Consider the following 25,164-nt stretch of genomic DNA (forward strand, 5'->3'; position numbering starts at 1 on the left):
GTGTTTAGAATAAAGAGCAAAGAGGAGCTCCTCAAAGTCACAGCAATTTACATCCTGTGTTCTCTCTTCTTATTTTGTTATTAGCCACTTGGTGAAGTAATCCAGTCTGGGTCATGTAGGAAATTTGGTTCCAGCTCATGCATCTCAAGTGCAGAAGAAACCTTTGAATTAAAGTTACTAAACAAAGTTTTCCAACAGAAAAGTAAAGAAAGCAGTACCACTTTATCTTGGAGCAACATTTCTAGACTAAGAAGGTCATATATAATGACAAAATGGAAGGTCCTAAACAATAGCAAACCAGAAATTACATCAGCTGCAAGAGAAGCCTTGACAGTGAGGGAGATTTTAAGCAGTCCAGATATAAAGCATCTTCTTGGGACCCTGGCAAGGATGCAAACTCTCTCCCACACAACCTCAGTCACTCTTGAAAAGCCAAATTCTAGAATTTTAAAAGGCAAAAATATTACAGCAACAGCAACAACAAACATGAAAATCAGATGTTAAATGATTACTAATGATCTTATCAATATGTTGTATAATGGGGAGGGAGAGGAGGGAAAAGAAGCACTCAATATTCTTCAGGTTTATTTTTTAATTATTCCATGATTATTGATGAGACCAAAGCAAACTAGCACTAGGGTTCTGCAGAGAAGTTTCAACTTTATAGTGGAGAAGGGATTGAGGGTCTTGGGGGAGGAGGACAAATGTACTCTTGCAGTACAAAAGAAGCCAAGGTAAGATTCATGTGTTGAAAGATAATGCTTTTGCCTGGACAGCTATTTGATTATTTATCGGGGGGGGGGGGGGGGGGAGGATGTTTGGGGTTTATTTGGGACGTTTTTGTGTGGGTTTTTTTTTTTTCCAGAACCCAAAGGCAGCTACAGCAGATTAAAATGTGTATTGATGAACATCCCAGCATGGTACCCACGGGCTGGTCACAGAGCTGGCCTATCCTTTTAGCAGTGCTTCCATGCAGGGATGTGCCTTGTGCCCTGTTGGGACAAACAGAGATGTGACAGCCATGAAAACATATTGCAGAGGCTGCATCCATTTATCTCTCCAGTTCAGAAATAACCCAGAGAGATGATGAGACAATTGGGAGACATAATTGCTCTAGCAGCCCAGCTGGGCCACAGACTATTTGTGGGCAACAGAGCTGCAGCAGGGAAATCAGGGCAGCTGATGCTTGTTCTTTGCAGAATAGCCAGGACATAAATCCCAGCTGTGTGCATGCAGCACTCCTTTCTCCTTTTGCTGCTGGAGCAAGCTGTGAAAAACACTGGCCCTGGTCAGTAATTTAGCTGTCAGTCATGAACTTTATCCTTGATCTTCCTGAAAAATTCTGTGTTTTACTGTTGCATTGGGAACTGTGAAAAATGCAGGTCCCCTTTCCTCACAGCGTTGCAAGTCTCCCTGGGGACCATCTTGTCAAATTATTTAACCCCACTGCCAAGCTTTAAGGTTTTCAGGCCTTTTCACCATTGACTCAGCTCTTTGGCAGTCTTAGAAGTGAAGAAAGGGTCATTTTTTCATGAAAATTTGAACATCAGCAAAGGTCCCTGGAGTCAAATAGTGAGACTCACTGACCTACTGGGAAATCCACATGCAGCAACTAAATGCACATATTTAGATGGTAATTTAAGTAATTTTTCAGTAATCTGGTTGCTTTGCTATGTTGTCTGTCCTCTTCCAGGTCTGGCTGGTTTTAGTCTGTTCTTAAAAACACAACTTATTTGCTGCAGAAAATGAAGGCCCATTTGGGATCTTTATGACTGGGGTTGTGTCCAGGCTGCATCATTTTCTCCAGAGCTGAAGCCAGTTTAGAGGGTCCCCTCATCCCAAGCTGTCCCTCCTGTGCAGGGTAAGCAGGGGTGGCCTCTGCTGGGACCCCAAACACTGAAATCACTAGAGAGGGTTTTTTAGGAGGTTACAAAAAAAAGGAGTTCTTTAACCTGGCTTCACAGAGCATCTCAGTCAAAGAACTGAACATTTTCCGCTGGATTAATGAGCTGTAGCAGATCTTAGGAGCCCCAAAGCCAACAGAAAGAAGGCAATGGGAGCTTCTCCAAAGAGCAGGGGCAGGGGACAGGGACAAGCAGGGGTGGGAGGAGGAAGAGAATTTCCCACTTTGGGTTGCAGCAGCTGCAACTATGACGTGTGATTTCACCCTGTGTCGTGAAGTTTGGGTTGAAAATAGCCCGCTAAAAAAAAAAAAAAAAAAAAAAAAAAAAAAAAAAAAAAAAAATTCTCAAAAAAATCCAGGCTGTGTTTTAGGTTTGGGTGGACTTTTGTGTGCCTGAGTGTGCATCATCTCCAACCCACAGCCTCCTCACTGCCTGCACTGTCCCCACCACAGGAAGTGATTTGAGGATGGGGGAAGCAAAGGAGGAGGGAGCGAGCTGGCAAGGGGGGGGGTGCTGAGCCGCCAGGAGAGGGAGGGGGATTCCCCAACCCCCCCTATCAGTCAATCGTGACATCAGCCGTGACATACAGACCACCTTCCTGTGCAGAACCCTGCATCCTGCCCGCCCCCACTCTGGCTGGGGCACTCCGTGGGTTCTCCGGGCAGCCTCGGGGGGTGAGGCAGTGCCTGCCCTCCCCTGCACCCCCGGTGCTGCCCCAGCCTCCCCCGCAATGCTGCTGCGCTCTGCGGGGGTCCCTCTGCGCACGCCGGGCTGACGGACACCCCCGTCTCCCCAAACCCCCCCGTTGCGGTGACACAGACCGCGTAGGCGCTGATGTGAGCCGGGATGCAGAGCCCAACCTTCGGCTTCCTCTGGATAGCGGAGCCGATCTCCTCCTCCTCTTCCTCCCCCTCCTCCTCCTCGGCCATCGCCGGTGACAGGCGCGGTGACAAGGCCACCCCTCCGGGACCAGCGGTGGGGTCCCCTTTAGCTGCTGAAGCTGGGACTGTCCCAGCTTTGGTCAGTCCCAAACTCCACGGCTGGAGAGGAAGTGCTGGGTGAGGTGTTGGAGCTTCCACCTTGCAGGGTGCCAGGGATCTGGTAGTCCACTGGGCTTCAACTCTAACGTGGGAGCCAGTCCAGGCTTCATTTCAGTGCCAGCTGAATTGTCCACCAAATATTTCTGTCTCAGCCCTCACTGCAACCCAGGCCTTGATGCATCTGCACCTGGAAGAGATTTGGCCCTGCTTGTGCTGTGGTTTATTTTGCTACTAGAAGTAAATTTATTTTCTAATTTGTTTCTTGTAACTGCAACCAGTCCCTGGTCATTTCTATGTCAGTGCAATACCTGATCCCGTAAGAGTGTTCGGGTTTGACTTGCTATTTCTTTCCCTGGTGTGCTCTGTGATATGGGTTTAGATCCCTGCTTGACCACAGACATGCTTTGTCACCTCGCTTACTTGTCTGTATTTGGTTTTTAATCTGGTCTTAAGTGACTAGGTATGGTTTAAGGTTCCAGACTCTCACTGAGTTAACCTAAGGACCCAGGATCCCAGGCAGTTTGTAATGGTATCTGGGCACTTCTGACAAAGTATCAGATACTTTTTTGGTGTTCTAAGGAGAAAAAATGTTAGAAACCAAATTTTCTCGTGAAATTTCTGGCCCAAGCCAGGAGAGACAACACGTGTTTCCTGGGCTCCAATCATTTAATCTTTCTTCCCCACCCCAAGCCTGTCTGAGAGCACATTCTTGGAAGGATGCCTGTTTAGATACAGTGCAGACTTTTATTCTTCTCTCCTCACAAGTGTGAATTTCTAGGAGGCTGTATATGTTGTCACGTCATTTAATATACCCACTTCGTGTACGTAGACAAGACGTTGGGACCAGGACTGGATGTGTGATTATGGGAAGAGAAATCCCATCTGTGCAGTGAAGCAGAAGCTCAATTTTGGTTATGATTTCTCCCCACCAGCTGGTCTGGATAATTACAGAACGTATCAAGCCAAGTAATCCCGCTTTGTGTAATAAGTAAATTCACTTACAACCATTTCTTAAGGCAAAGAAGATATGTGCTGTGTGTCCTCCTTTACCTGTACTTCTTTTAGGAGTGCAATCAGCAAGCTATTAATTATCTGGTTAGCTTAACAGACTTAGATGAGACCATGCCTGTTTTTCTTCTCCCTAGACCATGCATCCTGCTCCTGGGAACTGCTGAGCTCTTGTGTCAGGATGAGAGAAAAAGGTAAGGTGAAAAAGAGGAAGGCCAACCAAGCTTTGCTTCCCCACAAGCAGCCAGCTTAAGTTATGAAGGCAAAACCCCAGGGAGTGGAGGACTCCAGGGGAGAGGGGCAACATGTTTGGCTTCTTGTTGCACCAGAGGTGCCTTTGGGATTTCATGTGCTGCAAAGACATTGTGTGTTGTGTGGCATCCTCCCAAGTCCCTGTGCTGAGCAGAGCAAATGAAAAACTAGAGAGCAAGTGGTGTTGGAAATCAAGAGGCTAATGGGAAGGGGTAAGGGGGAAAGGTAAGGGAGAGGGGGAGAGGTAAGAGGAAGAGGAAGGAGAAAGGGAAGGGAAGGGGAAAGGGGAAGGGAAAGGAGAAAGGAGAAGGGGAAAGGGAAGGGGAAGAAGAAGAAGAAGAAGAAGAAGAAGAGGAAGGGGAAGAGGAAGAGGAAGAGGAAGGGGAAGGGGAAGAGGAAAGGGAAGAGGAAAAAGAAGGGGAGAGGGGAGGAGGAAAGGGAAGAGGAAAAAGAAGGGGAGAGGGGAGGAGGAAGAGGAAGTCAAGATAAGATGACTGGATAGAGACACAATGGGAGTATTTCAGAAGAGGGAGAGCAGAGCTGTTGAGAGACATGCTGTGACAGGAAGCCAGTGCCACTTGTGAGCTTGAGGAAGGAAGTATAAGGAGTGTAAGGTCTTCAGCCTAACACTTTTTCGTGGTGGAAGAGAGTTTCTCTTCTTTAGTGGTACAGCACCCTCTTTTTCACCTGGTCCCCAGATTTTAGGCAGTGTCCTTGCAACCCAGTTAACTTCTCAGAGACTACTATAGATGGTTTCATCTGATATCTGCAAAGCAGGAGTGAGGCATGTCCTAAAGGTATGGAGCTGGCTGGCCACATTGGGATTTGACATCTCCCATGGACCCAAATGCTTCATGTTGAAGTGAAATGGGAGCTCACAGGAGGGTTGCTGTGAGAGTGGGGAGAGATTCCAGGTAAGCCTGTGAGTGCTGAGCATGGATGGTTAGCAGAGGGATGTGATGCTCCATGACAACTGCTGAGAATTCAGAAAACCCCAGAGGATTGTCAGCTGCCTGGAAACACACTCGTGGTAATGCTGTAGTAAGCCAGCCTGTGAATAAAATCTCCAGCTAATCATCCTTCCCTGAGAAAACTCAGTATGCATATTATTGGGGGATTCCTGTTTTGTAGATTGTCTCAATTGCTTAATCATATTTTATTTCCTGGGCTGAGGTACAACTTAATTTCCTAGAATATGTGCCTGACTAAATTCTGCAGAATAGCTATTCTTGATGTGCTTTGCTCCCTTGATTTCTTCTGACTGGATGCTTTAGAGCAGAGATAAAGAGAAACCAGATTCCATTTCATTGACATCTACTTCTGTTTTAAAGAGCAATACATTTAATTGTACTCTAATCTGAATTTTCTTGTTATGGAGGTCTTTTTGTTGGAACAATTAAATACTTTGTTTTAATAACTGGAAATATGAAGAGATCAATTACATTAAAACTATATCAATGCAGGACAAAAGTTTTAAAGTCAAGAAAAAAATCTAAATAAGAATGTTGAAACTTAACTGTTAAACTTAACTGATACTGATAGGTTTTCTTTTGGATTTTTTTTCCTCACAAAAAAAAAAAAAAAAAAAAAAAAAAAAAAAATTGGCAAATTTCAAAGTAAGTATTCTCCCTTATTTAAGAAAGTCAGGAAGGGGTGAAAGGGGTGGAGAGACCTTGAATCAGCAGCAGTTCTTCATACTGGTTTCACTGTTGGCCCCTGCATCCCTACCCTGGATTGAACCAAAATGCCAGTTATTTGTAGTGGAGATCCTTGATGGTGGCAGATCAGGATTCATCCTTTCCAGAGGGAGCCAATTCCTTTTGCACCATCACTTCTCTCATTCTTTTCCTCTCCATTGACAAAGCTCAACCCTGTACAGGTGGGAGCCCCAACTTTGCCTACTGCCACACGAGTGCAAGCATGGGGAGCAAGTCAGATCCTTCTTGGCAGGACAAAGAGGAGCTCTGTTCTTCTGGCTCTGGATGATTCAGCTGGTGATGTGCTCCCCAGCTTTGCAGAAGAGGAGAGGGAACAGCTCAGTCAGTCTCTGATGATCTGATTGATTTAGCATCCTCTGCCTTCTCATAGCAACACTGGAAAGAAAACATTTCATTTAAGAAAATCACTGTCTCAGTAGCAGCTGCTCTGGGCTAATTTAATTTGTGTCACTGCTGTGTGTTTCTTTAACGTATGACTTGATACAGCATGCCCTGTGCAGGGGTATTGCCACAGAAACATGGAGCACATGCCACGTTTTCTGCACCTTCAAATGCAAAGCCTTGTCCCACAGAAGCTCAGCTGTGCCCTGGCTGATGGGAACAGCATCATAGAATCATAGAATCATAGAATTGGCTGGGTTGGAAGGGACCTCAGAGATCATCAAGTCCAACCCTTGATCCACTCCCGCTGCAGTTCCCAGCCCATGGCACTGAGTGCCACATCCAGGCTCTTTTTAAATATCTCCAGGGATGGAGAATCCACCACTTCCCTGGGCAGCCCATTCCAGTGTCTGATCACCCTCTCAGTAAAGAAATTCTTTCTAATGTCCAACCTAAACCTCCCCTGGCACAACTTGAGACCTCTTGTGCCCTCTTGTCTTGCTGAGAGTTGCCTGGGAAAAGAGACCAACCCCCCCCTGGCTCCAACCTCCTTTCAGGGAGTTGTAGAGAGTGATGAGGTCTCCTCTGAGCCTCCTCTTCTCCAGGCTGAACAGCCCCAGCTCCCTCAGCCTCTCCTCATAGGATCTGTGCTCGAGTCCCTTCACCAGCCCAGTTGCCCTGTGGTGCATCCTTTTGCACCGTGGCTTAAAAATAACCCTTGTGCACAGAGAGAGCAGGCTCAGCAACAAGACATGCTTTCCCTGTTCCTGCAGCTTCCTGAGAGCTCAGCCGGATGTTTTTAGATGGTGTTAGGGATGTACCAGGGAAAGGAGCCATGGAAGGGTTAGCAGAGGTGGGGCTGATCACAGGAGGTGGGGGGAGAAATGACTAAGCAGCTATCCCATGTAGGAGGAGGCTCTAGTATCAATTTATTATTGCACATTTGATTGTCTGGGGCAGATTCCTGTGTCATCGTTCTGGTGCTAAGTGATTGTATCTTCACTCACGAAAAAAAAGATGGCAAGAGGTTATACTGATTGGAAACCTGACTCAATGTTTTTAAGGCCTGACCAAAGTCAGAAGCAAAGATTGTTACCTGAATCATGTATTGCAGTGGTTACAGCAGGCAGGGCTCTTTTTTTGCAGGGAATGCTTGGGGTCATTAATAATTTCAGAGACTGGTGACTTGTTCTGACTCTTTCAGTCATAATGGTAGAAATCTGGTAGGTCCTTTTAGAGCCTGAGCTCCATGAGTGTCACTATCAGAGACCTCATTTGCAGTCACCAGAGACAAATGTTCTCAGTGTTCAGAGGTCATGGTAACACAGAATTTACTGTGCACAGCCTTACCAAGTCTGGTTTAAGAAGCACTGATCTATAGTGTATTCCCTCCTCCTCTGTGGACCTGGTGCAAGCCATTACCAGCCATGGTCCTTCCTTAACTTCCTTGGGAGGTCTGTACCGGACCACAAAAGGACAAAGAAGCATTTCTCCTGGTCTGTCTGCTTACCTTATTCAATATTTAAGCCCTGTTCTCCTGTAGGGGGGCCATCCTGGCTTGTAACACAACTGAAGGAGCCCTGAGGAACCACTGTCATCTTGGACCTGAGTCACTCCTGGAGCCGTGTGTCCCCTGGTAGCTGAGACACACCACACAGCTCTTGGCTGCATGAAGGTTTTGGTGTGTCACTTAGTGATTTACAGCAGAACTGGCAAAGGTGAGGAGAGTGCTTGGAACAGCTTCTGTACCAAGGGCCAAGTAGGCAAGGTCTGACCAGGTAGGATGGAGCTCCAGGACCTGTCACATCTGGGGTGGCACAGAGACAGTGATGAGGAAACAGTCATTGTACTATGGAGAATCAGATGAAAAGAGGTAGCAGGTTTTAGAACAATAGAAGATGCTTTTTCACACCATTTGTCTTGCACACAGTGGTGAATGAAAAATCCACTGAGAGCTATTAAATACAGAGATAGTATCTTTGGTCCAGGAAGTCTCTCGTATTTCTGGGGAAGTGTCACTACAGGCTTTCCTGGCATTTATATCTTCCCTAGGCATCTGTTGTAGGCCTCTGTCAGAGACAGGATGCCTGGCTATGATGACCAGAGAGGTTGGCTGCCCCTGGAACAGCCTGTCCCTGACACAGGTACAACACCCTGCTTCAAAAATCACTGGCTTGCCACAGCTCATTCGCAGTTCCCTACTTAAGGGGACATTTTCAGTGCAGGATTTTGCTCAGTAGTGACAAGGAAGCCCATCCTTTGCTGAAATCCTCATGTTGTTGGTCCCATTGGACCACTATGTGGACTATTTCTGCATGACCTGGTCCTGAGCAGGTACCAGCCCACTACCCTGGCCCCTAATGTGTGAGTAGAACAATGTGTGATAATGTGTAGCTTGTATGTTCACATAGACCTGGAGCCTTCAGACAATGCAAGAAAAAGTCCCTGCCTGTTTTGTCAAGGGCTGCACAAGAGTCTCCGGGACAGTATTTGGAAATTTGCTGGATTTTTTAGCAAAATGTGTAGGTTGCTCAAAATGGCAACTTGTCACTTGCATCATCCATGCCATATGTTACCAATAAAGACTGGTTTTCAAAATGAGACTGGTGAGGGAATTCAGAGAACTTGACGTGGGTCATAGCTGTCCTCCAGCTTTTCTGGCCTTATGTTATAGAAAAGAGTGTACAGGAAGAGGGGTGGGGAGCAGAAAGCAATTGTGCTGGGTTTTGATGGCTCTGAATATCAAACTCGTGTCCAAGATATGATGATGCTCCTCAGCTGACTGTGTCTGTGTCTGGCACTAGAAGTGCTGCTGGAGGAAGCTTCAGCCTTTCACCATCAACCTTCAGACACTGCTCTTTGGAAGCTGTAGGCAAAGGGTTTTCTTGATGAACAACAAAAAAAAAACATTCCTTTTTTTTAAAAAACCAGGGATTTGATTAGGCAGGAGGCTGAGATAATGCCACGAGAGTCTGAAGGAGTTTCCCACAGGGACTTCTGTTCCTTGAAGATTCTTTGGGATTTGTGACAGTACCTGTGGGCTAAGGACCATGAAGCCTCCATGTGCCCTCCTCAGTGTCTCAATATAAAACAGCACAGCTCGTGTAGAGATGCTGTGGAGCTTTCACCTGTTCAGGGCTTCATTTCTGTGCTGTGGCTGTGATGTCAGAGACAAATCCTGACCAGTAGCACAAAAAATAACCAACTGCTTTGGAAATGTCTGGGGTGACCTCTCATTCTGGGAGGAAAATATTGCTTCTACTCTGTCCCATCATAATGGTATCAGAGGTGAGCCAACCTCACAGAAGATGAGTTGTGCAGCCATAAAAATATAAGCAATATGGTTTTCATTACAGATAAATGCTCTTCCCCAGGGAGCAACATTAGTGCTTTAAATAACTGAGAACTCCTCTTGATGATATTTTATTTTGATTTCTGCTCGGGGCTCTCAGAGCTGCCTCTCAGGACTGTTGCTGCACAAAAATTTTATTTCTGGACAATAACTAATTCTGTAGGTAATCTAGAAACAATTTTCCTTTTAGAAGAAGGTAAATTGCAGCCAGGAAAGATTCAATCACTTGAGAAACTGAATGCCCTATGGTGTAAGCCCAAACTCAGCTGTGCCATCGTGGTTTTGTATTCAGAGGGGAAAGTTTGATGCACACAAACATGAATTTGGCTCCAGTACCACATCCCTTCTAAGATGATAATTTCTCCTGGACTTTTCTGACATCTTTATTCTTCAGAGGCTCTCCAGGTTAAACTGACACTCTCAGCCTCCCTCACCAATCCCCTGCATTTTTGGACCCCTAACCTTGCAGTTTTTGAAAAGGAAACAATTTGCTCCACTGTCAACAGCAGCTTCTGGCATTTTCCAAGCAGCAGCAGAAGGGGAAGAGCTGGCACCCATGAACCACCACAGCACCTACACAAAGTCCTGCATACACTACTCTGCCACTCACAAAACTGCAGCTTGGCAGTAAAGCAGTGGATGTTTAGCACAGGTGACTTGATAACCCATGAACCAGGGCAATATTCTGCTTCAAGTGACACCTGCTGATAGCCTTAACTGGCAGCCAGGCTACACCATCCCAAATAACTTACATCTGATTTTCTGGCAGGGTGATAAAGGTGAACTTTGTTTTCCTTGAAGTTAAAGGAGTTTTTGGTTTTTTAATTATTTTTTATTTAATTAAATAGTTTGTCAAGGGGAAATAAGCTCTACATAACCAGTGGAAAGCCTGCTTTAAATGTCAAAGGATGAAGTGAACATGAACTCAAACATGAAGTGAGCATCTAAAAGCCAAAATGTGTGTTGATGCTCTTTTTCCAGTACACTGGGCCATCAAGCTGACCAGCATCAATTCACTGGCATTCAGCATTCCCAGATATCTCAGAGCCATTTACAATTACCCACGGATGTCCATTTGGTTGACTGGGGAATGGCAGCCAAGCCAGAGAAACTCTGTTGAATATGAACTCTTAGTTTCTCCAGCTCAGGGCTCCTCATATGAGAATTAGTCTTTAAAATGTTCCCTTCCTAAAACCAGAGAGGAGGGAGAGAGGGCTTTGGGTGGCAGTGAGTGAGCAGGAAGGCAGTCACTGCCCTGTTTCAGTCACTGCTCTGTTTCAGTCATTACTCTGCAGCATTGATTTGACTTTTTTCCATTGCTGGTTGCACAGAGCCAGGAGCAGATTTCCGGGTGAGCTGAGCATAAATGAGCTGATGGATCATTACTGACAAATGCCCCAGGGAAACGTGATGGGTGATCAGCACAGGGAGGTGTGATCCAAGGAGGGAGCTGCAATGGGGTTGCTTTCAGCAGTCAAGTGCTCCCTTCCCTACAACTTCTGCCGGGGTTTGGGAAATGAGCAGAGTTAAGGTGAGCGTGGTACGGAGGGGTGGCACTGGCAGAAGCCTGGGTTTGTGTTGGTAGTAACAGCAGAACCCAAACTGGTGAACGAGGCATCCATCCCACTCCCTCAGTGAGTGGTGGGGCTGGTTCATCTGGGCAGCAAGCCCTGGTGGGCTGTCCTGGCACAGGTGAGGCAGTCCTCAGGCTCATCATGGCCTCTCTGCATCCACAGGTACCTGCTACATCACAACAAGTCACAGCCCTGTCCTTTCACAGCCCTTCAACTGGGTGGCTCTGGAAGGTAAAGCTCTTCTTCCCCTTCCTTCCATAATTCAGACACTTTTTGAATGTGTCACTGCAACAGGATACCTCACTTTGTCTTTGCAAATGCTGTTAGTGCTAAATGGTGGCTCTGAGCCCACCTGTTCCCCGTTCCCCACACCCTGAGTGCTCTGAGGTGGAAAATACAGGAGCAGTTCAAGCTGCAGCCATGAGCAGCCTGCTGAGACCTCAGCAAATTCCCTCTAATTATTTGCAGAGGAAACAAGAGGATCTTTAGGCCTCGATAAGGTGATAATATACACCTGCTGCTGTGTTTAATGCTGCTTTGACAGAGTCCTTATCTGCCCTGAAATTGGAAACAAGCACTCAGCTCATCACAGCAGCCCCTGCGTGGAGTCAGAGCCCCTCCAGCACTCGGAGAGCAGGCAGGGCATGGAGCTGAGCTGCCTTTCAGGTAAGGATGGGGAGGGAGAGGAAGACTTAGGTGAGGAAGGGATGAAGAAGGGCAGGCTCCAGCTCCCACCAACATGGCAGGAGTCAGTCTAGCTGGGACAGGGCTTGTCCTAGGTAATTTCAGTCTCTGGTGGGTTGGCTGTAAGCTTTTCCACACTGCCTAAGTTCCCTGGGAATATCACATCCCAGTAATCCATATCAGAGGATGAAACTATACAAAGCTGGTTGAATATGCTGCCTGGGCTGGGGTCAAAGCCCCTTGCTTTGGTCACACTGATCTCTGTAACTCCTTGCTATGCTGTTTTCTTTACCACATTCAATGTTGGCTGCTCAGCCCCATTCTTGAGGTGCATCCCCACCCTCCTTCATCTCTCCCTTCTGCCTTTCTTGGCTGTCAATTCCATTGCTCAGTTGTTAAATCCTTAAACTAGCAGCACGTGGTTTCTCTCTCAAGATGCCCCTAATGATCTCCAGGTAGTCTGGGGGTTCTTACTGAGTCCTGATACTTCCTAGGGGATGGGCTGGACCTTAGCAAAGTGAATTTGCATCTGTTGTCTTATGGTCCTAAACTTTAGGCCTGTTGAGACGGAGGCTTTGTGTTTCTTCTGCACCTGAAAAGCCTGAGGACAGAGGGTCCCCAGATAGAGGTGATTTTTATTTCATGGCAGCAGATTTGGTTGGCTTCTTGGGGAAGTCTTCTCCCTGCAGTAAAGGCCAAGTCCTTGCTACCTAACAGCAAATAATCAGGCAACTAAATGAGCTTGAAATTTCAGCTTCTAATCAGAGGATTTCCTGAGGGAAAATGCCCCTGGCTTCCCATGGACAGAGCTTTTTCACCTCTCCTTGCTAAAAAAAGAGGCAAAAATACTGGCTTAAAGGTAGATGGGTTATATGACAGTGACAAAAAAGAAATCATGTCCTGTGCCTTATTTCTTATTTTTGAAGAAAAAAGGGGGATTCCTGTGAGAGAGCCTGGGTGAACAGCAAGGACTGCAGTGCCACACCAGTGCTGTCAGAGTCACCTGAACTCAGATCAGGGAGATTGGCTCTGCCATGGGTGCTTCCCCCAAGCCTGGCAAGAGAAGCTGAGTGCTGGGGCCATAGCAGTCACCTCCTCTGCTCCCCCTTTCCAGATATCAGACTTCTCTGCTCCCCACTATCAGACCCCTGACTGGGGCTGTCACCATCCCCTTGCCCCCGGCACCTCGGCGTGGCTGTCACCTTGACGCTCTGCTCTTGGGGTGCCCGTGGGGAAAGCAGCCTTCCTGCTCCAGAGGTGACATTGCTGGAAGGCCAGCAGCCTGGTTTCAGTGTCCTGGTTTTATTTCTTGGTTCCACCCTGCACTCCACCCCGGGTGGTGTTAATTACGGGCCATGGCGGCGGGGATTGCGTTAGGGGTGACAGAGTCTGGGTCACTCTACCCGGGCAGCTGAGCCCTGCTGAGCAGGACACTGTGACACACAGCCCCGAGCTGTGGCCACCAAGTCCTTGTGGCTGGGATGAGGGTGCCCGGGCACGGCTGCGGGGCCTGGCAGGGCACCAGTACCCCTGCCCCTCACGTGGTACCAGCACAGGTTCTTATTTTATAATTCCCTGGGATGTACTTGTCAGAACAAGCCTCAAGGGCACAGCTTTCCCAGGACCTTGTAGATAAAGCTGATCTTCCCTCACTAAGACAGCCTGCTGAGGTAAAGTTGGTGGTTTTGTGGTTAAACACAGGACAGGGGTTCAGGTGATGTTGTTGTGGTACCATCCCTGCCACTGTCCCCAACCCTTGGCTTGTCCTGCATCAGTCTCCACATGGGTCTGGTTATGAGGGGTGAGGATGCTGAGGAGCCTGTGGGGTTCCCTGAGGGGAATGTGCTTTGTGTGGACTCAGGAGTAGCTAATAGGTGGTCCTTAGATATTTCCTGATTTATTCCTTCTTCCAAACACTGGATCTGGCTGCTGGGTCACTGCAGCTGGGTACAGTGATCCCATGTGTGATCCCTCTACATCCCTTTCTCAGGGCTTGCCAGACCATAGCCTGGTCCCTCTCCAGGGAATCACCTGTAAAGCCACCAGAGTGACTCTGGCTTCACAGCCCAGCACAGACCAACTGCAAAGCTCTTTCTGTTCTTTTGAAAGCTAACATAAAAAATGATGATAAGCTAAATTTAGATCTATGCAGCAATTATATGGGATTCCAGGCCTTGCACCTGTAGCATAATATGTAACAGAGCCATTAGACTACCTCGTCTAATGATTGCTCTGAACAGCACACAAATCACATTATGCAGGGAGAGCTGAAACCCATTTTTCAGTCAAAGCTGATGAGCTTGCAAAGACTTTCTTTGCCCAGCTCTCTTTGACTGCAGGTTTGTCCTCTTCTCTATGGAATCCTTCCTGTTATTTTTCTACCTTCCTGTTGCAGGATGCAACATGCATTACAATAATAGATCAAACTTAGAGTGGAAAAACTCTGCTTTACAGTTGTCTTCAAGATTTTCCCGTTTTGTTCCTGTTTACTGATCTGCAGCCCTGACCTCTCAGCTCACCCTGTCAGGTACAACGTTGTAATAACAGCAAAAACAAACCCACCAGGCCATGTGTGTACCCATAATTAGCAGGTAGAGTGTTTTCACAGGATGCTTTGATGGGCAAAAGGTGGTCCATGAAGCTTTTAATGTGCCCAGCAGTTTTGAGTTAGCATGTGGATAGGCCTTAATATAATTAGGTTTTTATACAGAGGGATCTGAAATTATCCTGTTCAGTGAGCTCCTGGTGGCTAAGAGAAACTGAGGCAGATCCCTGCACATCAGAGCAGATGTAGATGTTCTATGTGACATGGATGATCAGAAACCAGGACAGTGGTTGTGGAAATTAAGCCTGGAGTGCTTGTGCAGTTGCCATTATTTGAGATGCACAAAACTTAACTGGGGAAGACCCCAAAATGCAAAATTATCTCTGATCTGAGTAGTGTTTGAGAGCTCAAGAGACCTCCTGAGGTGTTCTGAGATGGTGTGTGCTGTCACAGCTCTTGTACATGGCCAGTGGTTGCAGGAGGGCTTCCTGCAGAAACTTTTCCTGGTTTCTGAACTTTCTGCCCTGACAGTGGCCAAGCTGGAGAGAAGCAGCTCCAGGAGCAGAACTGGGGAAGGAATAGTGCTCTGGTGCTTCCTGTCCCTCATTGTGGTTATAGTTAATACATACTTAGAGGAGTATTTCCAAAAGCATCCTAAAACCAAAGTCCTGTTACCTGGAAGCAGACCTGAAGTTCTCAGTACTTAATTCACATCTAAAGCACAAATGTGGGCACCTAGTAATGAAACTCTTCTCAGAGCATTAATCACCTAAGCTGGAGGTGTAAACTACATGTATGATTCCTCCTATAGTTAAAGAAGTGCCTGTTCAGTTCCCTTTACCCTCCTACCTGCCATCTTAAGATGGGATAAGTCATTCTCTGAAGGTATCTTTATGTAGGAACTTAAATAGAGAGGCCAAGCTCCTAAATACCAAACAGGCATAAGAGGAATCCCATCCTCGTGACACAGCTTCTCTGGGAACCCAACCCAAGCTTCAAACTTCTGTATCAATTTCTTAACCTGAAACAGTCAGGTGCTTTAGAAACCCTGGCTGGACAGCCTGCTGTGGCTCTCTGCACCTGAATGCTTTTCAGCTGTGGTCAGAGATGCCCTCAGCAAGTCCTCTGGCTTCTGTAGGGAGGAGGAAGCTTTGAGGTGAAGCATCAGTGCGAGTTTGCTTGCAGATGTTTTTGTTGACAGGGTTTCTGTGGGTTTTTTGCTTGTTTGTTTCCTGTTACTCTTATGTTATCAGCCTGGAATTATTAAATGATGTGACCAATGCAGCCAGTGAGACTGGCCACAGCTATTATATAACGTCTGGTTGCAGTAAACATCTCAACGATTATTTCTTTGATTGCAGGGCAAACATACCCTGTGCACAATATGTGGGTTACTGGGTAGAGTTATGTCATGACTCAGGATGAGCCAATATCATCAGCAACTGCTAATGAAGGGTGGAATTTTCATTAGTTTCTCTGTATTGACCTATTTCAGTGCCTATTGAAGGCAACAGCTGAAGAAGGAGGCCCTGGGGAAGGGAAATCTCAGATGATTTGGTTATTGGGCACTTGCCTGTGTCAGGAGGTGGGGGCAGGTGTGAGAGAGGCATTTATCACAACCAGGGCTGAGCAGCATCAAGCAAGGTTTGCCCTTGTGCTCTTGGCTCCTTGCATCATGCATCACACCTGCCCAGGACAAAAAAAGGGGGGAAGAAAAAAAAAAAAATCTATTAAAGGCAGTGAGACCTAAGCACAGTGTCTCCAGCTCAGGAAACTCTTTGTCCACAGGAGAGAGTGTGCAGAGGAAGCTTCCCTGTCTCTTCAACCTTATACTTTTCCCTTAGGCATCTGCTGTGGGCAACCACTGGAGACAGGATACTGGGCTAGAGTAATCTTTGGTCCCTCCCAGGGTAGCTGTTTTCATGTTGTATTCTGTTAGATAGGCCGAGACTCCTGTATTAAAAATAAAAACCTTGAACTCGCATATTTCCTTATGGAAAAAAAAAAAAAAAAGCTATCTTGGGATTCTGCTTGTATAACTGGAATAACTTTTGTTCTCCACCCCACCAAAAGAAAAGCAAAAGGCTTTTATGTCGTATGAGATATTAATGAACAGGGTTTCCTCTGAACAGCGGATGTTTGGAGCACTGCTAAAATCTCCACTCAGGAGAGGTTTGGTTGCCTGCTCTGGGGACAGCTGATCATCATTTCTCAGCTCAGCCATTATAAAACCACATTCCTTTGATTTTAGTAACATTTTTTAACCAACTTACCTTCTCTCTGCACCTATTTTTTATATTGGTTTTGCTTTGGGGTTTTGGTTTTTTTGTTTTCACAGAAAATAGCTGCCAAAGAGGAACTAAGATGCTTTATGACATCTTAAAGGGAGGGACATTAAATTTTCCTCCCAGTCCCATCTTTAATTTGAAAAGTAAAAACAGCAGAGCAGTTTCCAGGAACCACAACCCAGACCTATTACAGAGAAAACGGTGTGCAATGATTTAACCCCTCTAAAAAGGGAAATTAGGGAAACGTGACAGAATCAGAGATGTAAAAAGTGACTTTCTGACAGGGAGATAAAAATTTATGCGAAGTCACAAGTGGATTCAGGAACAAAGACAGACCACCCTCTCTGCAAATATTATTCATCAAGTAAAAGAATCACTCCTGTGAATCATTGCCTTGTAAGAAATTTTTGAAAGCAATGATGGAGTGATTGGCTGGCTTTAGAGCCTGCCTGCTCAGTCCTGGGAAAGGCCAATGTAACAGAAAGAGATGGAATCCATATCCAGGAACCTGAAGTGCCCTGCAAGCAAGCAGAGAGCATGGGATATGGACAGTACACTGGTTCTGTTTGGGGTTTTTTTAATAGTCTAAGTGATTTTCAAGGGTAACTCTGCAACTGAGAAGCAGAAGTGGTTTGGATTTTCCTAGTCTGAAGCCCTCCTGTCTATAGGCTAATTCAGGATGTAATTAAGGGTTTTTTTTTTTTTAAGAGAGTACACCAAAAAGAACCCAACAGCAACTGATCTCAAGTGTGTCTAATGCTAGAACAACCCAGATGATGCCATGGATGAAATAGGAACTTTCCATATATACAATTTCACTGCCATACATATTTATTTCTGGCAGGTATCTGCCTGGTTTACCAGTATGGATGAGGTACTGGTGGTGGCATGTAGGACACATCTTTGCTCATCTGCTTTGCTGTGTGGGCTAAGAGGAACTCAGATTTTTCTGCTTCCCTGTGCAGGGGATGGCTCTGTATTTTCACTGCCCTGGGGCTGAGGGGAAAGCAGCTTGCTGTTAAATCAATGCAGCTGCAAAACTGCCCCATGAGGTGTCCTTCTCCTCCATCAGCAGCTTCTTGGGTGGGAAGGGTGGCTCTGTGCTTAGCTCAGGGCTGGCTGGGGCAGTGGGAGGGCAGACTGCCTTGCTGAGCATGTTCTGTGAGAGGCAAATGTTAGCCAGGGCTTACTGAAGGGTGAACTGGTGCTTTATAATCTGAATATCCTGGGAACCCTAGAGTGCATAGCTCCAGTTTAACAGTAATTCTGGATCCATCTTACATAGGCATTAAAAACTACCAATAGCTTTCTCTCTTGGCCATAATATGCAAAGTTGACTTAGCAATAGCCCAGAATACTTTCTACAATCACGTGTAGCTGCTACACCTTCCCTTTGGATTCTCCACTGCTCCATATAAGGTTCCTGTTGAGCATCTTAGATTACAAATGCCTTGAGACAGAAGTGATCTTTTGAGTCTGTGCTTACCCTGTATCTGGCTTTGTGCTGGAGTCCTGTAGCACCTCCACATCCACAGAGAAAGATTAATCATAGCAATCCTCAGCCTCTTGCATGTCTAGGTGATGAATCCTTCCCACACCTCTGCAGGACCAGTGCATACAGAGATCCATCAGCAGGGTGTGACTTTGTACAGTGCCCCAGTCCGAAAAGTCCATGGATATTTTTGAGCACATCAAACACTGGCTATCATGTATTGCTTTTGAAGTACAGTAAATTGTCTCCTATACTGGACTCGAGCTTTCCACTTTTCCAGCACAGAGTGGTTTGTGCTCTGAGCATCCCTGCCCTTTTTTTATAGATGGGGAATAGATGCAGAGTGAGGAAGAAAGCTGTAACCGGCAAGTGAGAAAGAGAGAAAAATCAATCAGTTTGGACCTTTGTGCTCCATTCAGCTCATGCTGGCTGCCTTGCAGCACCCCATCACAGTGTCCCAAGTCCTGGAAGCCTCCCAGGTATAGATTTGCATGGTGCCTCTGGGTGTAGCACAGTCCTTATCTGGTGCTGCAAATGGGCTGGGCAGCAGGATGTGTCCTTCTGGAGGTGATGGGATTGACTCTCCTGCAGCTGCATTGCTCCAGCTGATAAGTCCCATTGGCAGCAGAGGTGTCAGTGGCAAATTTGAGAACTCAAGGAATGAGAGGAGCTCTGTTGTTGGAAAGGCCTTGCATGCAGACTGACTTTCTTGTGGGAGGGAGTCCTTGCTGTGGGTGTTGCAGAGGAGCCAGGTCTGGTTTGTGTTGTTTGAGTCATGAGGGATCAGTGCTTGCAGAAATAAACGTGCCAGTAGTAGCATGAGTGGGTGGGAGAGAAAAAATATTTGGGGTTGGTGCCTTCCTCCCTCCAGCTCAAGCCCAGCCCAGCCCCATTGCCTCCCCCTGTTCCTCCCAACCACAGCAAAGGCTGCCTGGCTGTTGCCACGGGGGAGCATTTGGAGGCTTTACTCAACACATTGCTCATGTGCAAATTAAGCAGCAGCATAAACAGGGAAGCAGCAGTAAATGTGCTTTATCTGCCAGGACAGAGTCCCACCGAATGGAGCCCAGCCCCAGGTGGGAGACAGGTGATAAATGCTCAGTCTGGCAGCTCCTGCCAAGGGATTCAGGCTGGAATGTGCAACTTGCCAGTTTGGGTTAATTGGATCAGTGTAATATCAGCCTTAATGCCTGGTTCTGGCCCTCCCAGTTACTATTTCCTCCACCTCCTTCTGGGGTGTGTCTGGACCAAGACAAGCAGCACTGACCACTGTAAGGACCTGGCAAGCTGAACAGGGATGTTGAAGCCTTGCAGGTCCTGAGAGTGGCTCAGTTCATTCCTGAGCTGATTTTTTTTTTTTTTTTTTTTTTCCCCCATTTCGCTCTTGTTCATCTACATCCACTTCTCCTTTCCAGGATCTGGGGATTTCTGTAGATCAGGGAGCAGAGCCCATCAGGGGGAAGTCACCAGGCATTGTGCTACGGGATGTGGGTAGGAGCCGCAGCCGAACTGGTGCAGCTGCAGTTGCTCCCTGTCCACCCCAGCAGGATCCTTACATATCTTAATGTAAGGATGTGGGTGTCACTGGGAAATCAAAGGTCATCCCCTATTTTAGGAGGTGGAGGCTTGAATGGAGGAAGAAGAAGCTTAAAGCCAACACCTGACTCTGTCTGTGTTTAATTATCTAATGTGTCAATGCACAAATATCAGCTCTGCTGACCTCAAAGATGCAAAAATCCTGAGTCAACCCACTTCCCCTTGTCCCCCGGTGTGGGATTTACATGCAAAGAGAATACACCAGGGTTCTTGTTTGCTTCTTATGTTGAAGCCTTCAGGGGACATGGTTTGCATTCATCTCTAATCAAAGCAGCTGCCTTGAGGTAACCTGTAGGACCACAGGAGCTGGGCTTGTAGAGCACCTCCCTCACAAGCTAATAGAATAACATTGGGTCAGGCCCTGCCAGCTGGGTCTCTGGGATTTTGTGGTTAAATAAGACTCAATAAACCTCAGAGCAACAAGACTGGGGGTAAAGCACTACACACAGGTGGAGTTGTGATGGGGAAGATTTGGACAGGGGGTCTCTGAAGAGCTCACTGGTAAGGCTGCAGCCTCCTGGTCTGGCCACTGCTTCCCTGGGGAGAATGGATGAGATAATACCCATGGGTGCAATGTCAGGAAGGCATCTGGATTTGAATGTGTTGGGTTTGTTTCCTAAGCTGATTCTGGTCCTGGTCAGAAACTTACCTCAAATGGTCCGAGGACCTCTCTGATAAATGACCAGCAGTTCACTGAAATGGGAAGCTGTTCTGTATAGAGCAATCACCTTCACAGGGAGCACCTTAAATATTTAAATGAGATGTCTTGTGCTTTACAGGGACTCCAGACAGACAACTATTAGAGGTTACAGCATGTGCAGTGCCCCATGGCCAAGGGGGCAGAGGAACTTGGGTTTGCCCTGAGATGCAGTCATAGATGCTGAGAGTTTCCAGCCATAGTCCACTATGGGGATTTCTCTTATGTTTTTGGTGGGTTTTTTTGTTTTTTTTTTTTGTTTGTCTGTTTGCTTTTTTGTAAGCATAACTTTATTTTTACATTTCCTTTTGTGGGATTGGTGTAACCTCATTTTTGTTCACACCAGTATTATCTGATGTGGCTCCCCTGAAATTAACATTTGCTCTTTGGGACCTTTTAAGGTAAATACTGCATTACTTTATCCCCCAGCTCCTCAACATATCCATGTATATTAGCACTTGCAGGCTAATAATACCAATGTGATTATTGGTTAATAAAACCAATGTGTTTAACCTGTGAATTCTGGTTTAGTTTGCATTTTGCAGCTGACATTTTGCTGGTGATCTGAGAAAGAACCCTGTATGAGCAGTAACCTGTCAAGATACAGTCTTTGTGCTCACTGCTTCCATGGCTCTGCTCTATGTTTACATGTTCTGCACTTGGTCTGGGGGCCTCTGTTTCCTGAACACTTTCATTGTGGGTTTGCTCATAATGCTGACAGATGAATAGGGCCTTTGTACCCTTCTGCCTTCCCTAGGTGCTCCTCATTATTTAATGCCAGCGAAAATGTTTTAAGCAAAGCACAGAGACTCAGCTCACTTGTACTGGTTGAGTAGGTGCCGTGAATTAGCTGGCAGGTTTTAATCCAGTAAAGCCTAGTTAACACTGTCCTTGTGCAGTAAGCTGATTATCATAAACAGGCATGCTGTGTCTTAGCAGATGCCTGAAATCAGATCAACCAAATGCAGTTAGACTGGCCAGGCAACTTTTTTTTCCCCCCTCCTTCCTTTTGACTGCCTGTCCTGACTGCCTGGGCTTTGCAGCAGGTCAGCCTAGGATGCAGTGGTGGCAACTGGCTGCCGTCCATCTGCCGAGGTCACCCAGATTAGGGGATGTTCTGGAGGCATGCTGCTGGCTCACGTGAACCCTTGGCAAGCTGCTGGCTCCCTTCCTCACCCTTCAGCAGCAGGGGCTGTGCATCCCTTGCCAGGAGGAGGCCAGGGGACAGTGGCACAAAGTGCATGAACCCAGGGAGGTGGGAGGTTGCTGCGGTGAACCCAGGTTCATTCCTCTTTCCCCCATTGGCAGTATGGCCTCTGCCCCTGAGCATGGGACAAGGGTGCTTTGCCCTCCCTCTTCCTGGTTTGCATGTGTAGGGAAGCCTCTGGCTTCCTAGAGAGCTAAATATCCTGGTGCACCTCTTGGGTTTCATCACCAGCACCAGGAATGTTCCCCCTGCAGAGGAGATGGGTCAGGATATGGAAGCTGCACCCATGAACAGGAAGACTCCATGGGGTTTGGGAGTCCAGAGATAGAAGGGAACCTCTGAACCCAGGATAGATCTTTCTGGTCTGTCCCCCCTGGCCTTTCCAGCTCATCAGTGTGAAAGTATTTTTGGGGTGGTTCTTGGGGTGGTCCCACTCCAGGTCTGCTGGGAAGGTCTCCAGTCTCCTGAGTAAGTACTTCAGCATTTCATGTCTGAATACAGCCTCTGTTGAGTGGTGCAGAGAATAAAGCTCCCATTTAGGATATTGCTGCTGCCTAAGAGGCTTTAGGGATTGTTAAAACTCTTGTCTCTCAGGAAGTAGTCTGGCTTCATCTGTTGCCAATTAGAGCCATGGGGCAGCGTGGAGTCCTGGGGTGAGTGTTTGCAACTCCCTGACCTTGCTGCCCACCTTCAGGGCTGCACACAGGAGTAAGGCAGGGGATCAGGAAAGGGTTAAACCAAGGAGAAGTTGCCAAAGGCCACCAGCAGCCATGGAGCAATCAGGATGTGGAAGAAAGGCTGGGCAACAGTCAGCTCAGCACTGGTCTGAATTAGGGCTTCCTCTCCATGCATAGGTGGGGGCTGAAACCTCATCCCGCTTTTTAGATCTGTTTGCCTCAGGGGTATGGAAACAGCCTCGAAGTAGGAAATGAGACATCAGGTGTCCATCAGCAGAGAGCAGGCCATGTCCCCTCCTGTGGTGCCCCATCTGTTGGGGAGGGGAGGGATGGGGGTGGTTTCTGCCCCAATGTGCTCCTTCCATCAGGACCCTGAAAAATGGGGCCCAAGGGCAAGTTTGGTCAGGAATGTGAGCAACTCATGCTTGGGTTTTGGGCTGTTGGCAACACTGTGGTGAGAGGGTGGCCATAACTTCTTGGCATGAAAGAGCACTGAAGCCTTGCTGAAGGGGAGATGCATAACAAATCCAGTCTTCTGTGAGTCTCCAGGGCAGACCTCCTCTGGAGTGGTTGTGGTCCTGTGCTGGGTTATTGCCTTGCTGGCTGCATTCCTGGTGAGGGTGAGGAGGGAGCCAGGCACAGCTGGACGTGCAGCTGCTGGATGTGCGATGCTGGGAGCTGAAGCTGCATGAAAAGCAAAATATTATCAAAACCTGGGCTCTGCCTGGTGTAGTCCTTTGGGAGCTCCAGTCCCAAGTATTGCACATGTCAGTGCACCCTACTCTGCCTAGGCACCCAAGCATCATGTGTGTATGGAAGGGTCAGCATGAGATGTCCCTCTGAGCCCCACGCTCAGCAGACTGAGAGCCATAGGTGTGGGTTCACTTTCTTCCACTGCAAAGTGGATGCCAGGGTTCATTTTCCAAAGCCTTTTGCTTCCCAGACCCCACAGTGTTTGCCTGGTGCTGACCTAAATTAGCATTCAGCTCTCTTGGAGTGCCTGTGAGTGTGTTAGGAGTTTGTAAACCCAATTGCCTGGAAACCAGATACCCCCAGGAATTTGTTGACTTAGTTTTGTTGTTCATTTTGGATGCCAGGCTTAAAAGGCAACCCGTGGCTTTGGACTTATTTCCAACTTTTGTTGACCTACTGCATTCTTCCTGCTCTAAGAGCCCATGTTTCATCCATCTTGACCTACCAGTCCCCAGGTGACAGACTTGTCCCCTGGCAGGCTTCCCCTTGTTCTGTCAAGGCTGCTCTTCCTCTGCAGCCACTCATCTGTCCCGTCCTATCTGCTTTCAGGGCCGAGTCCCCAGTTCACCTCTCATGGGTCCTATTTGGCTAATAAGTGTTGGCTCATCTCTGGTTTCACCCCCCTGATTTTCTGCATTCTTTATGAAACTGGGGCATGCAGAAGCCCAGACCACCCAGGAGATCTGCAGCCTTTCTGGTCCAAGTGCTGCTCTGGAGAGCTACCAGTGCAATGCAAAACAGCCAAAACTTCTTATTTCTGCCCTGACCTTTGTGAAGAAGAGCTTCTCAGAGGGATGTGTATTTTATGGTTCATCACTCTGCTCTGTCCACTGTGCTTTACTGAGGCTGGGGGAAAAACAGAGAGGGATCCTACAGCTCAGAGAAGGTACTCAGGTGTCAGAGAGACATCAGATGTGCATGAAACTTTGCAGCTCCTATGGCAGTGTAGTCATGATGAGCTAGGGAAAGACAACCTTTGCAAGACATTTCTTTTGGGCAACAGCCTTTGGGCAGTCAGGTCATAGGCCATCAGAAGGGGAGGTCCCACAGTAGGTGCATAATGCCAGATGCCAGGGCTGTGCTTCACCGAAGGCCTCAGTGTATAAGGAACATCCTCTTGTGCTGTGCAGGCAGTGAAGTCTGCGTGGGGCTTCACAGGGGTTTGAGTGGAAAACAGCTCAGAAAGTCCTCACAGTCAATCTGACTTAAAACAGATCAGCCCTGTTTCTGGGTACATCCATGGAGGATCAGTGGGCAGGGCAGGGAACAAGCAGCTGAAAGTCACAAACGCAAAACATCAATCTCAGCAAAGCCTAATACAGGAACTACTGAAAGGGAACATAAATCTTATTTGAGTTTTGGGTTCTTCAGTGCTGTGTTAGCCCAGCTAATTAATTGCCCTAATGAGGGTGAGGCTCTTATCAGATCCAGGAGGGAGTCCACCTTGGGGAGAGTGGGGGAGGAAATGAAGAGCAGATTAACATATGACAGTGAGAGGTAAAGTTTCCTGTTGACCACAAGCAAATTCAATCAGGCTTTGTCCCTTCCTCCTCACTTTGATGTTGAGAGCTCTCTGCTTGTGGCAGAGTCCCTGGGAGCATTGCTGAGTGCTGGGAGGGGAGCAGTGGGCATGGTTCCCTCCCACACTCACCGGCAATGCCACGTCTGCACCGGGGATGTTACCACATCTCCTCTCACTGGGAGCAGTAGCAAAATCCCAGGAGCTGATGGACTGGTGGTCCCTCTGAATAAAGAGGTGAGAGGAATGTTTTGAGGCCTGAGCTGCAACAGCAGAAACAGAGATGCCCAGGCTCATCTTCTGCATCTCTATCTGCACACAACCAGAGCTCAGCCTGTGGGTCACTTCCCTGAGAGACATAAAGCTCCCATCATGAATGGTGATAGATGTAAGCTCTTTCCTTTTTCTCACATAGCTTTAAAAAAAAAAAAAAATGCAATCTGACTGTCTGACTACAGCTCTGCATAGCACCAAGAG

Source organism: Heliangelus exortis, chromosome 7 (assembly GCF_036169615.1).
Source record: "Heliangelus exortis chromosome 7, bHelExo1.hap1, whole genome shotgun sequence".
In the NCBI taxonomy this organism is placed as follows: Eukaryota; Metazoa; Chordata; class Aves; order Apodiformes; family Trochilidae; genus Heliangelus; species Heliangelus exortis.